This window comes from Rhyacophila brunnea, unplaced genomic scaffold, assembly GCF_057557595.1.
Source record: "Rhyacophila brunnea isolate RB1 unplaced genomic scaffold, BYU_Rbru_1.0 scaffold_21, whole genome shotgun sequence".
NCBI lineage: Eukaryota > Metazoa > Arthropoda > Insecta > Trichoptera > Rhyacophilidae > Rhyacophila > Rhyacophila brunnea.
In genome coordinates, this window is record NW_028232871.1 from 26,826,087 (window position 1) to 26,837,864 (window position 11,778).

The window sequence follows — 11,778 nt, forward strand, 5'->3', positions numbered from 1 at the left end:
CGTCGTTATGATTTTACTTATGAAAGGCAAAATGAAATAAGCGACAGATTTTTGGAAATTGAGTTATATCGTTGGAATCGTCTGATTTGGGCTTAAGTTTCATATTCTAACGATGACTTTTGTGTCACTGTCGCTTATCCCAACGGTAATTTGGAGACCAACGACCAACGAGTGATATTTTATTACTAAACAACAGAATTTTGGACATATTGTGGCGTTTAGATAAATGACTAAACAAAAATGTAAACTTAAACTCTTTTACTTTTATGTTAATTGTGTACATGGTCAACTCATCCAGTTTTCTTGGGTGTGATAAATGTGTCTGACCTCCCTTACATTGTTAAACCTTACAGTAAAGTAACCTTTGTATAGTTAGTATTATTGTACGCCTACACCTCAAAACCAAATAATATAGCTTAGATAGTTTTTCCTGATTTTTATTTGCGTAAACATTGTCGCTTATCCCTGTGTACCTAAATCCAGATTGCACATTATTTTGGCGGTAAGGAGGCTTGTTAACCTTCTGGATCATGAAAGTCACAAAAAATACGAGGAAACTTAGCTTTAGGCTTTGGAGGGATAAAACAATAAAAGGAACTAGAGGAGTCCTTCATCAGGCAGTAGATCGACCTCCGTTTTACCATAAACGAAAATTTTACCCAATCTTATTGTTGATGGTGTTAATTATTGTCAATTCTTGGCGGAAAGACATTGTATTAATTAAAATAAAACGTAATACATGTTATTACTTATTTCACATAATTTAATAATTATTTTATTACTGATTTCGTCTGCTCCAATAGGACATTGTCACTTTATACGAAATAATATACAATCGTCCAGCCATTTATACTAACAAATTTTAAAGTTAAAATTATTTCAAATACCTGAGTAAGTATAGAAATGGTTGAGAATTTTTTGAAAGCAGGCGTCTGGACTCAAAGCTTATGAACTTTATAACTATAAGTATATATATATTTATAGCATCTCATTGAAAACGTCTACGTCTTTGGGGAGAGCCTTGACTAGTCTTGCTCTCTCGACCATGTCCGATGCTAATATGATCATATGGGCCCCTCGCTAATGGCGCCTGATAGGCTTGACACGAGGAAGCAGTTCCAATCCAGAATAAATCATGGCTTCAACCACGTAAGTAATTGACAGGCGCATATGCGTAAATTCAAATTCTTTAAGACACCAGGATTGCAAACCATCCCTTGCGATAACAGGCAAAAATGTTTCAAGAGCAGAAGTGACCTACGAGATTCAAGTGAGTGAAAAGTAAGCATGCCTTGTCGAAAGGCAGTCGGAAAATAATCATTTGACGAATTATCGAAAGGAAAATAGTTATATGTCTTAAAATAAAGACATTGAAGAATTTTTTTTTGGACTCGTTCTAAAATATGCTTATAGAAAACCTCATAAGGACACCAGTGCATCTATTCTATACAACAAGACTGCTTTCGGCCGCTACGGCAGCTATCTAGGGTAGGGATGTATCGAAGTATTATCACTTATTGTAACAATTACAATAAGTTAGCCTTCTAAACAGTCAAAACCGTCTATTTAGCTCTAAAATTTAGCATAGCCAAGAGAGGTGCTGTTAAAACGTAGCACTTATTGTAACAATTACAACTTACTTATTGTAATTGTCACAATAAGTGCTAATACTTCGATACAAACCTACCCTAGATAGCTGCGAGATAATCAAACTATATTCAAGAATGCTAAACAGTAAATACTTACATAATTATTTAAGAATGAGGTTAACCTACTAGCAACTTACTGTCAAAATAGACAAAATTCCAGTTAATACGTGACCGTGAAACCAATCGTTGTGTATGGGTGTGAAACTTGGAGCCTAACAGAGACACAAGAGCAGACAAAATTCTCTAAGGAATACTTGGACCGGTAAAAGAAAACTAAAGATGGAGAATCCATACATTCGTGGTTACACATAAACTGTACGTAAAACATTTCACTTTGGCACAGTTCGCCGTGAGCTTTCTATCGGAAAGAGATGACCGTATACTATACATACATATCGACGTGCCCTAGAAAAACCATGATAAGTCTGAAAATAGCGTTTTAAGTTTTATTAGCTTTTTATAATATCATATTTTTTGTGCATGTCCTGTAAAAATTTCAGGTCTCTAGCATAAAAATTGACAAAGTTAGGTTTTCGACAATGGTGCTCTATATCTACATATCGCATCGACCAAATTTGTGTTCACATAAATATCCGAGGAGTATAGTCATATATCAATAAAAAAAGTGTACTGCGTTTTATTTTACGAGTAAGAAGGTTGTTATACTTGCAATAACAGTCTTTAACGGAGATCCTAATATACGGACGGCATGGTTTATATTGACGTATCACATTAGTTTTGAAAAATATATTGGTTTATCTTCGGAAAATATTGGAATTTGTAGTAGGTAAATGCAGTTTTAGTTAAAAAGCTACTCACTAGTCACCAGTACTAGTGTTTTATTATCAAAATATTATATTATTGAATATAAAACAAACAAAATAGAAAATAATTATTTTGTACTGATATAGGTAGGTACTTTTACTATACTAGGACACAGTAATAATGTTTAAATATTGATTATTCATTATATTGATTCATCAGCCAATTTCAATCCACCGCAAAATAAAGACCTCCACAAGCTTTCTTCGACTATTTTCGGTTAATTACTCTTCTACTTAGATGCCCAAAAAACAATGTTGTAGGTAATGTTTAAGTTTGAAATTGTTATATTATTTGATATTAAACAAATATCCAATAGAAAACGATATGGATATATCATTATAATAATTCACTGTTTCAATTATTTAGATGAGTAAAAAAAGTATGTAATTATAAATAAACTTAATTTAAATAAATACCCAGCAGAAAACGACATATTTTAATTAAATATTATTACCTATCATTAGAAAACAAATTGTTTTGCAATTAAAAATGTACCCACCTAAAATATCCGATCATGTCCGATCATAATGAGGCCCCCCACAGATTGGAGAACAGGTTTTGTTTTTACGAGAAATGGATGTCAGCCACTTGCTCAACCTATTAGGTACGTACTCTGACTCCGACCACAAATTGAAAAACAATTTGTATCTATTTTTCAGACCCATGATTCAAACTCGGAACCCACGATGTTATAGGCCGATGCTTATACCTATAATATTATGTTTTAACTTCAAAAAATTATTTTATTTTCGGTACAGTATGACACATTTTGATTAAATTAGTCTTGTACATCGATAATAACAACTAGGCAGTATTTTCATGTTTAAATTACAAAATATTTTATTATTTAAAAGGAAGGACTTATCTAGCTAGCAAATACAAGAGAGTTTATTTTATTATTCTCTTAGTAAAATTCTTACTAATTACTGAATAATATTTATGACTTAAGAAAGTGAAAAAAATCATTTTTATTACTCTTTCAAATGGTGAGAATTTCCGAAAGGCTTACTAATTGATTTGTACACATTGGGACCAACTTAAGCTCATTGTAAAACTTAAATACGTCCGACGTGTTAATTTTATGTTTGCAATAATATAAAAGGGTATATATTATTATTACTTTGTACATTGAATGTTTCTCGAAAACGAGCTCTGTGGATTATAAATTATTATTACATGTCGGTCACCTAAAAGAAAAGATTAGCCGGGTTTTTTGAAAACTTATTTTATCTATTATTTTCAATAGAATTTTACCGAAAAACGTGTATAATAGTCAGTTTATGAATCATTTATTGTTGTCTAGAATCTAGGTAAATAATATGTATGAGATGGGATTAACATATTGTGGTATCCCCGGTAGGTATAATATCAAACAAAATATCAATTGGTTTTGAAAAATCTAGTACCTACTCACATATATACTTACCTCGTATTAATTTATTGAATATGATTGTTTTAAAATATGAAAACTAGCATAAATAGTAATTACTATTTTATCTAAGTTAAATCGGTCGGAGTTATATAGATCGATCAAAATAGTAAGTTAAATAAAGTGCTATGAATGATAATTGATAATTGATATTAAACGATGTTTTTTTGAGAAAGTATTTATTAAAACTCTACGTAATCGATTAGATTAGATAACAATATAATGTATCATTTAAAGAAAATACTAGTTAAAAGCCAACCGTTTAGAAAAATGCAGATTCGTACCACGATTATTTAAATTTTAAACTAAATATTACAATGTTGGGGAGGTACATATTTATTTTATCTTTCCAAATAAATTATTGCAATCATGACACCTCGTATTAATTAACATAACTGAGTTCAATTAAGACGTACTTATACTGATGTTTCATGATTTATGTTGACAATTAAATATAATTCAACTATGTTTACTAATCGATAATTAAACTCATATCAACAATAAACATTAGAAAAACAAAACGAAAGTTAATATGATCACTGTATCAGTATTTATAAGCTTTTAATTACAATTTTACAAGATCAATTACAGAAAGATATTATGTTGCAAAAATTGAATTGAAAAAAGTGAATAGAAGGTAGGTACTGAAAAGGTTATCACTCTTGCTACAGCAGAACTACATAATGTTGTATCAATGTTATTTTAGATAGGTAGTTACCTTATCGTGATTATAGAATGTGTATGTAATACAAGCCTAGTATAAATTTTATATGAATTTAACTTCTGCTGATGAACATTTTAATAATGCGATGTCATTTGATAACGAAAGTGAATTCAGCTGTCTTTAAATAATAATTATTAGGTTATAAATAACACTTTCCTTAGGTTTATTAGTATTAAAATTTTTGAAACTAATAAACCTACTTAAATATATTTTTTCCAACATTTCGATGCTTTGGTAGGTACATTTGTGCCAAATTGTTATGTATAATATTATATTCCACTAGTTATTTAATATTTTTGTATTTTTGTATTGAACAATAATAATTATGTGTGTTCTAAAGTGATAATTGCTAATTTAATTCACTCAGTATATCCTTTATGTAAACCATTAACGAACTTATAATGATTTATTTAATGAAATATATTATATCTCTGGTTTCGATAATTGTACTGAATATTAATTAAATTAAAATTGTTCTAGCGATATACATGACCATTAACATTACATTGTTTTTTTCTATCTATTCTATATTTTTAATGAAACATTTGTTACGAAGTAGGTATAAAAAATAGATATTTTATTGATGGTGTAGTAAGTAGTGTTATGTACTAATTTCCTCATAACTTCTTTATTATTCCATTATAAACATTTTTCCTGAATGTTTATTATTTCGTAATGTACATATTCTGATTATTTATAAAAATATCAATAATAATTTGCAAAAAAACATAAAAAGTCATACTTAAATACATTTAAATTATAAAAACTCCGTATAAAAATATATATATATCAATATGTCCCTATATCCCTTGTTAAGATTTTATAGACACGCTGTACTATTTCGAGTTAAATATTGCGCAATGTCAATTTTTCCGTAAAAGAGCGTTATAACTATAGTTGTAATTAATAAAATCGTATGGAGTAAGAAAAATGCGACGTAAAATAAGGTTTCTATCTCAGAATATGAATGTGTTATGCGGAGTCAGTAATCTATTTCGTCCGCGCAAAAGCATGTTGAATCGAGTCAAAATATAAAGTGCGTAATATTATTCCAAATAAAAATGATTTTTGGACATTATCTCAGCTGTTAATTAATGAATCACCATTAAATTTTGATAGGAATATAGACCATAAAATGGTCTATCTGATTTACTTAAATAAGATAAGAAAAAACTTACTCATTTTATATGATGAATTTAATAGCGTAAATATTTTAGTTTTTTCGCTCTCCTGAACATTTATGATTTTAGACTTATCATGGTTTTTCCTGGGGCCGTCGATATGTACCTCAATATTTTTTGAGAGCACAAAGACTCAAGACGGGCTGGTCACGTTATTAGATGTGATGGATGTAGAGTTCTCAATAAAATTTATGAAGGAACTCGGGAAAACGAGCCCCGGAAGAGACAGGCGGGTAACAACTAGAGAGAGAGCTCGGATAGACGTCTGGAGGACTGTTATATAGTCAGCCATAACCTGTGTGGTTCGAGGGTCCATACAGAAAAGGTAGGTTGCTTATTCGACGGTCCACTCAAGTTAGTTTTCCATAATTTTTATTGCAAATAGGTAAATCAGTATAGAAAAAAAAAATTGTTTTCAAACCAATCAGTGCTTGACACACAAAATTTTTAATTTATCACAAATATTGAATTGTGGGATTGACAGTTTTTGTAAGTAAATGCCTCAATTATTATTGTTTGCATTGCAACAAAATTATTCGTACCTGCAACGAAAAGGTGCGAGAGGAGCGCTCAAAATTGACCGGAAGGCACCAGGGCGCAGCTCCGGTTCATGAAATCCCCAAAATTATCGCTCTGTCTCATGGAAAAATTAACTATTGTATTCCGGTTCATGAATTATTAAAAACTTAAGTACTTTATATTAACTATAATATATTGCTTTAAAGTTTAATATGAAACTTGTCAGAATCATGGTAAAAAATAACATTTATGTGTTGAAATCCGGTTTTTTTTTGCTTTCGGCGTTGATAACATTTGCATGTCACAAGCTAAAGACTGTTATTTCATTTGCCTGTCTGAGCTAGGTAGGTATATAACAAAAAAACCATTTTATTATTTACAGAAAATTAACGAGTGCTCCAGTTTGTAAAAATTTTCATTTCAAGCAGGAGTGTCTTTTTACCCTGAAATTATACTTCAGGACTGCACGGGATACTATCACAAGCTAAAAGTCAAACTTAGCTGTTATTCTTATTCTGCCATCCTCTAGGGAAGGTCGGCCACCATCAAGGCGTCTTGGGTTTGTCATCTGCTACCCGGAACAGTTCAGTAGAGCTACACTCGTACCAATCACGGAGGTTCTTAAGCCATGAAATGCGGCGTCGTCCTCTGCTTTGCTTACCATTGATCTATCCTTATCTATGCTATACTTTTGTCCTCTCATTATGTGGCAGAGGTACTGAATTTTCCTGGTTTTGATACTAAACAGAACTCCTCGGTCCTTCCCATTCAATTGAGAACTTCAACATTTGTTACCCGGTCAGTCCAAGGAATTGAAGATGCGTCTATACAGCCACATCACGAAAGCTTCAACTCTTCGTGACATCTCTTGGTTGACATCGAAAAGAATTGAGAGAACATAACAACGTACCATACGCATCTCAGACCTACGTTAAGGTCTCAATTGCTTAAGAGGCGTCTCATTTTGAGAAAGGCACTCCTTGCGATCTCAATTCTAGATTTTATTTCGTGAGACTGGTTCCATTTCTCATTGACCCGTGTACTTATATATTTATAATGGGTCACACGTTCAATTGGTTCGCTGTTAATGACAAAACTTATGTTGGTGGGAGTCGCTATTTTACAACGTTTTTATTAGGTCGTATTCTTATTTGTCCGGTGGTTGTTTATCCAGTACAAATCTTGCAATCGATTTTTAACTAGATTCCCGACTAGCTAGACATTTGAAACTTTTAGAATATAGCAGAGCACAATGCCAATGCATTCTTTTAATACTTTTAGCCATCTTTCATTTTCAGTTAATTCTGTTTTGTATTTTCGACAACATTCTTGGTTGCTAGGGGTCTGGGTTCCTAGCAACTAAATTATTAATATATACCTAAGTGCGTTACTATGGAAATCAATATGAAATGTCAAAATGACATTCCAGTATTATTTCCATCAAGTACAAATTTTTTTGATCGTTTAAGCTAGTCTAGTCAAGTTTATATGATTCAACAGGAAATTTAAAACGTTGTATATAAAAAGTTCTTTTTATCTTGTAATTATTTGATACTAGTAATAGTTTTGTTTTCTTGAGGTACATTTTTAAACTATAAGAATTGCTGACCTCATTAACCCTTCCTACCAGTTGATGCAAACTTTTTAAGCTATCAGCACAGTGTCAACGGCATACTGTATATTGTTAATAGGTTTCCCATTAACCAAAATACCCACTGATTCACTTTCACTTAGCTATCAACTAGTTTATTACTGAAGAATAAGAGATATTAGAATATATAATTTGGCCCACAAATTATCGTACATGGATATCCCAATTTCTTATCAATCCTTCATTAGTGTACGCTAAGATCACGTGAAGTCCAGTCATATTTTGTCTCACAAGACATATTTCAATTTCTCTTTCAATCAAGAATTATATAAAATAAATACCTACCTATGTTATTATTTACAACTACAATGAGATATATTTAATATCATTAAAATCATTCAAGAGTTTTTAATACTTTAAATTACCTAATTCAATTATTATTAATTTTAATACCTATCTTTTAATTACCAGAAAACCAATATTTACATATTTTTACCAATTTACCGTTGATTTATTTTGCATGCCCTACATGGGTTGTACTTCAATAATGTTGGGAAAAAAATGGCGATATGAAAACTGTTCCGAACTCATTATTTTTTATGTTGCTTGTACTCGTTTAATACTCAGCAGCTCTTGTTCTCTTAGTCAAAATGTAATGGAGACTAAATAAATAGTTATTATTACAATTTTAAATTTAATAAAATACTTATTAGTTCACTTTTAAATATACAGTCGAACTTGGGTATTACGAGGAAGATGGGACCGACTGAATTTGCTCGTTATAAGCGTTACTCGTTATATCAGAGAATAGGTATTTTTAAATGAGCGGTCACATAACACAAAAAGTCGCAATTCAAACAAAAATACACAATCAGAATTTTTCCCCATAACAAGCATGGCATTCATAAACTACGAAAGAAGTTGTTTATTGTAATGAACGCTGGAACAGACTTCACAAACCTTGGATTTTTTACATGGAATTTCAACCATATGCATGGATACTTTTTCAATAATGTCGGCGAAAACACCAATTAGGTAGGTACTTAGACACTTAACTAGTGTCATAAACGTCATCCAATATCGGCAGCATCCTGTCCAGTCAGATTTTATTTCTTAGGGTTGAAATGTTTTTAAACGATTGACACATTAACAGTTTTAAGAACATTTTTGACAATATTTTAGCTTGGTATACCCGATAAGCAGCTCGTTTTAAAAGTGAAGTATGGAGAAAGTCATAAACTAAAATGTCAACGAATGTTTCCTCGTTACATCCGAGATCTCGCTATATTTGTTATCGTAATAACCGAGTTCGACTCTACAAATAAATTCTTTATTCATAGGTACTTATTAGGTAATAACTCATAAGACTTATGAATGGTTATAATGCCTATGTTTATATTCAATTACAATTAAGGATTAAAAGGATCCAAGTAAGTACATAACATGTTGAGTAAAGACTTCAGAATTAATTATCTGATGGCAGATTCCACAAAAACTTTTTTAAATACCCACATCATACGAGCAGACTCGCCAACTTCCTCCTATCATCTGGTCCGATCAATGTGATTTTGAATCGCTTGAGTTGTATAATAATTATAATAAAAACATTTATATTTTAGCCCATCCTTACTTGACTATTAGGGTGAGAGATTGACGGAAGTTGTCAATGAAATGTGCTGACATTTGCTTGACTTTATGATCAGCAATTATTGTTACTTGTCCAAATACAATCTCTAATAATTTGCAGTGATATTTGAAGTAAGAAAACATGAAGAAAGATTTATCGAGATGATCATTTGTGTGAATTTGACATAAATTAAGGTCTGTGACTCTGTGAGTATGCCTGTATAGTTAGGGGTTATGAGCAATGGTGTCACCGTTATTTCAATGACTAATCACCAGTGGCGAAGGGTGGAGGTAGACTGTTAAGATCTGATATAAATAGTGCACACTAAACTTTGTCAGTCAGACGTATTTGTTTTCATTTAAATAAGACTACAATTTACAGATGGTGTTGGTTAGTTTTTTAAATTCAATCAAACCCTGCGAAAACCAAGCTATAATGGATAATAGTTAAAAAATATTCGTCTATAAAATATCTAAAATTATGGCATTAAATCATACATAACTTTGGATATTTTATAGATGTAAGAATATTTTTTATCGATTATGGTTTGGTAATTCAATTAAACCCAGCATAATCCAAGCCATAGTAGATAATAGTCAAAAATGTTCAAAATTATGCAATTAAGCCATACATAATTTTGGATATTTAATAGATAGAAGTATATTTCTTATCAATTATGGTTTGGTTAGTGACGCACACCTAATTTATAGACCCCTGTGGGGGTGCTCCCATAAGGAGTAGTACCACCCAGCCGCTCGTTCTGATCCTAGTAGTCAATGTGCCACCGGTTATGTGCTTACGACCCTCGACAAAGCAGAGCAATATGTTATAAATGTAGAAGTCCCGCAGTTTGCTCTGGCAGGTCCCACCACTTCTCAGGGTGAACTGTGGAAGATATAAGTCGTTCACAAGGACCAGGAAGAGTGATGGTAAGAATGAAGATAACGACGTAATAATAATAACAATTAACGTAAATTAATATGATAAATAGACATACAATCTGATGGTTGAATTTGAATTAATTAAGATGTTAGTAATAGGTATTTCAACAATAGTGATAGGTATTTTGATGTTAAATAAGTAATTGATAAGTGTATTAATATTAAAAATAGATTAATCATGTACTGGGCTTCGATTAATGATAACAATGTAATTAATAAGAAATGAACCATGTACCATGTAAATGCAAAGATTAGATATTATCAGTGTGTAGAATTGTAGACAGGCATTAGTATGTAAAATCGTTATCATAATTAGAACATAATATTAACATAATTAAAACCGCGAATTAAGCTAGATATTAATTAATCGTCATTTTTATCAAATTAATTAACCCAAAATCAATCCGAGCTCGAGCCTCACACAAAACATCAACATAGTATCTAAACTCTTTACGAGGAACCTAATATCCCCGACTTTATAATTTTCATCACGCCCATATTAAATATCATACGTGGAGTAGACAAATCTCGCGCAATAAAAGCGCGGATTTTCCCGCGGTTCTAGAATACCGCGAGGGCTGTTCTGGGTACATATGTTTTTGTAATGATCTGACTTCGCGGTCTCGCGTAGCGAGCGATTAAATGCAAATTTTATAGCGAAACCGTTGCGCGAGATTGTGACACATGGAACGCTGTTCCTGGGGGATGAAATATTCATTTTTAGATAAAAACCCAGGATTTTTGAATTCATTATCCAGTCTTTCTATCATCTCAGCGCGACTCCATGTCGGAGCGTGCTTTGATCCATTTCATACAAAGTGATATATTGTGCAAGTTTGCACAGGAGTGTGGTCCGCCCAACTCCCCCTATACCTACTTCAGGTTTATACCTAAAATGGACTCTGTCGTTTTTCGGGCGAGAAAATAATTTATAAATACCTAAACGGGACTTAGCGTGATCGCGAGAAAAATTTTTGAGATAAATACCTATCCAGTACTTGATCATTTTTTGAACGCGAAGTTAGTTTTCGTACAGCGGTTTTTCAATGGAGGCCCCGAAATTTTCCAAACTTTCATTTCATTCAAACATCGGTTCTTCAAGTCTATTAGTAGCGGCCCGTGTATATGTTTGAAATAATTGTGAATTTTTCGAATTTAATTATTCTCGTTTTCTGAATTTCGATGTACTTTGACAATTAATGTGCGACTGTGCAATTGTGTACTAATAATTCTGCGAACAATATTAACTTTCTGAACAATAATAAATTATAACATTGTGAACTTTTGTGAAT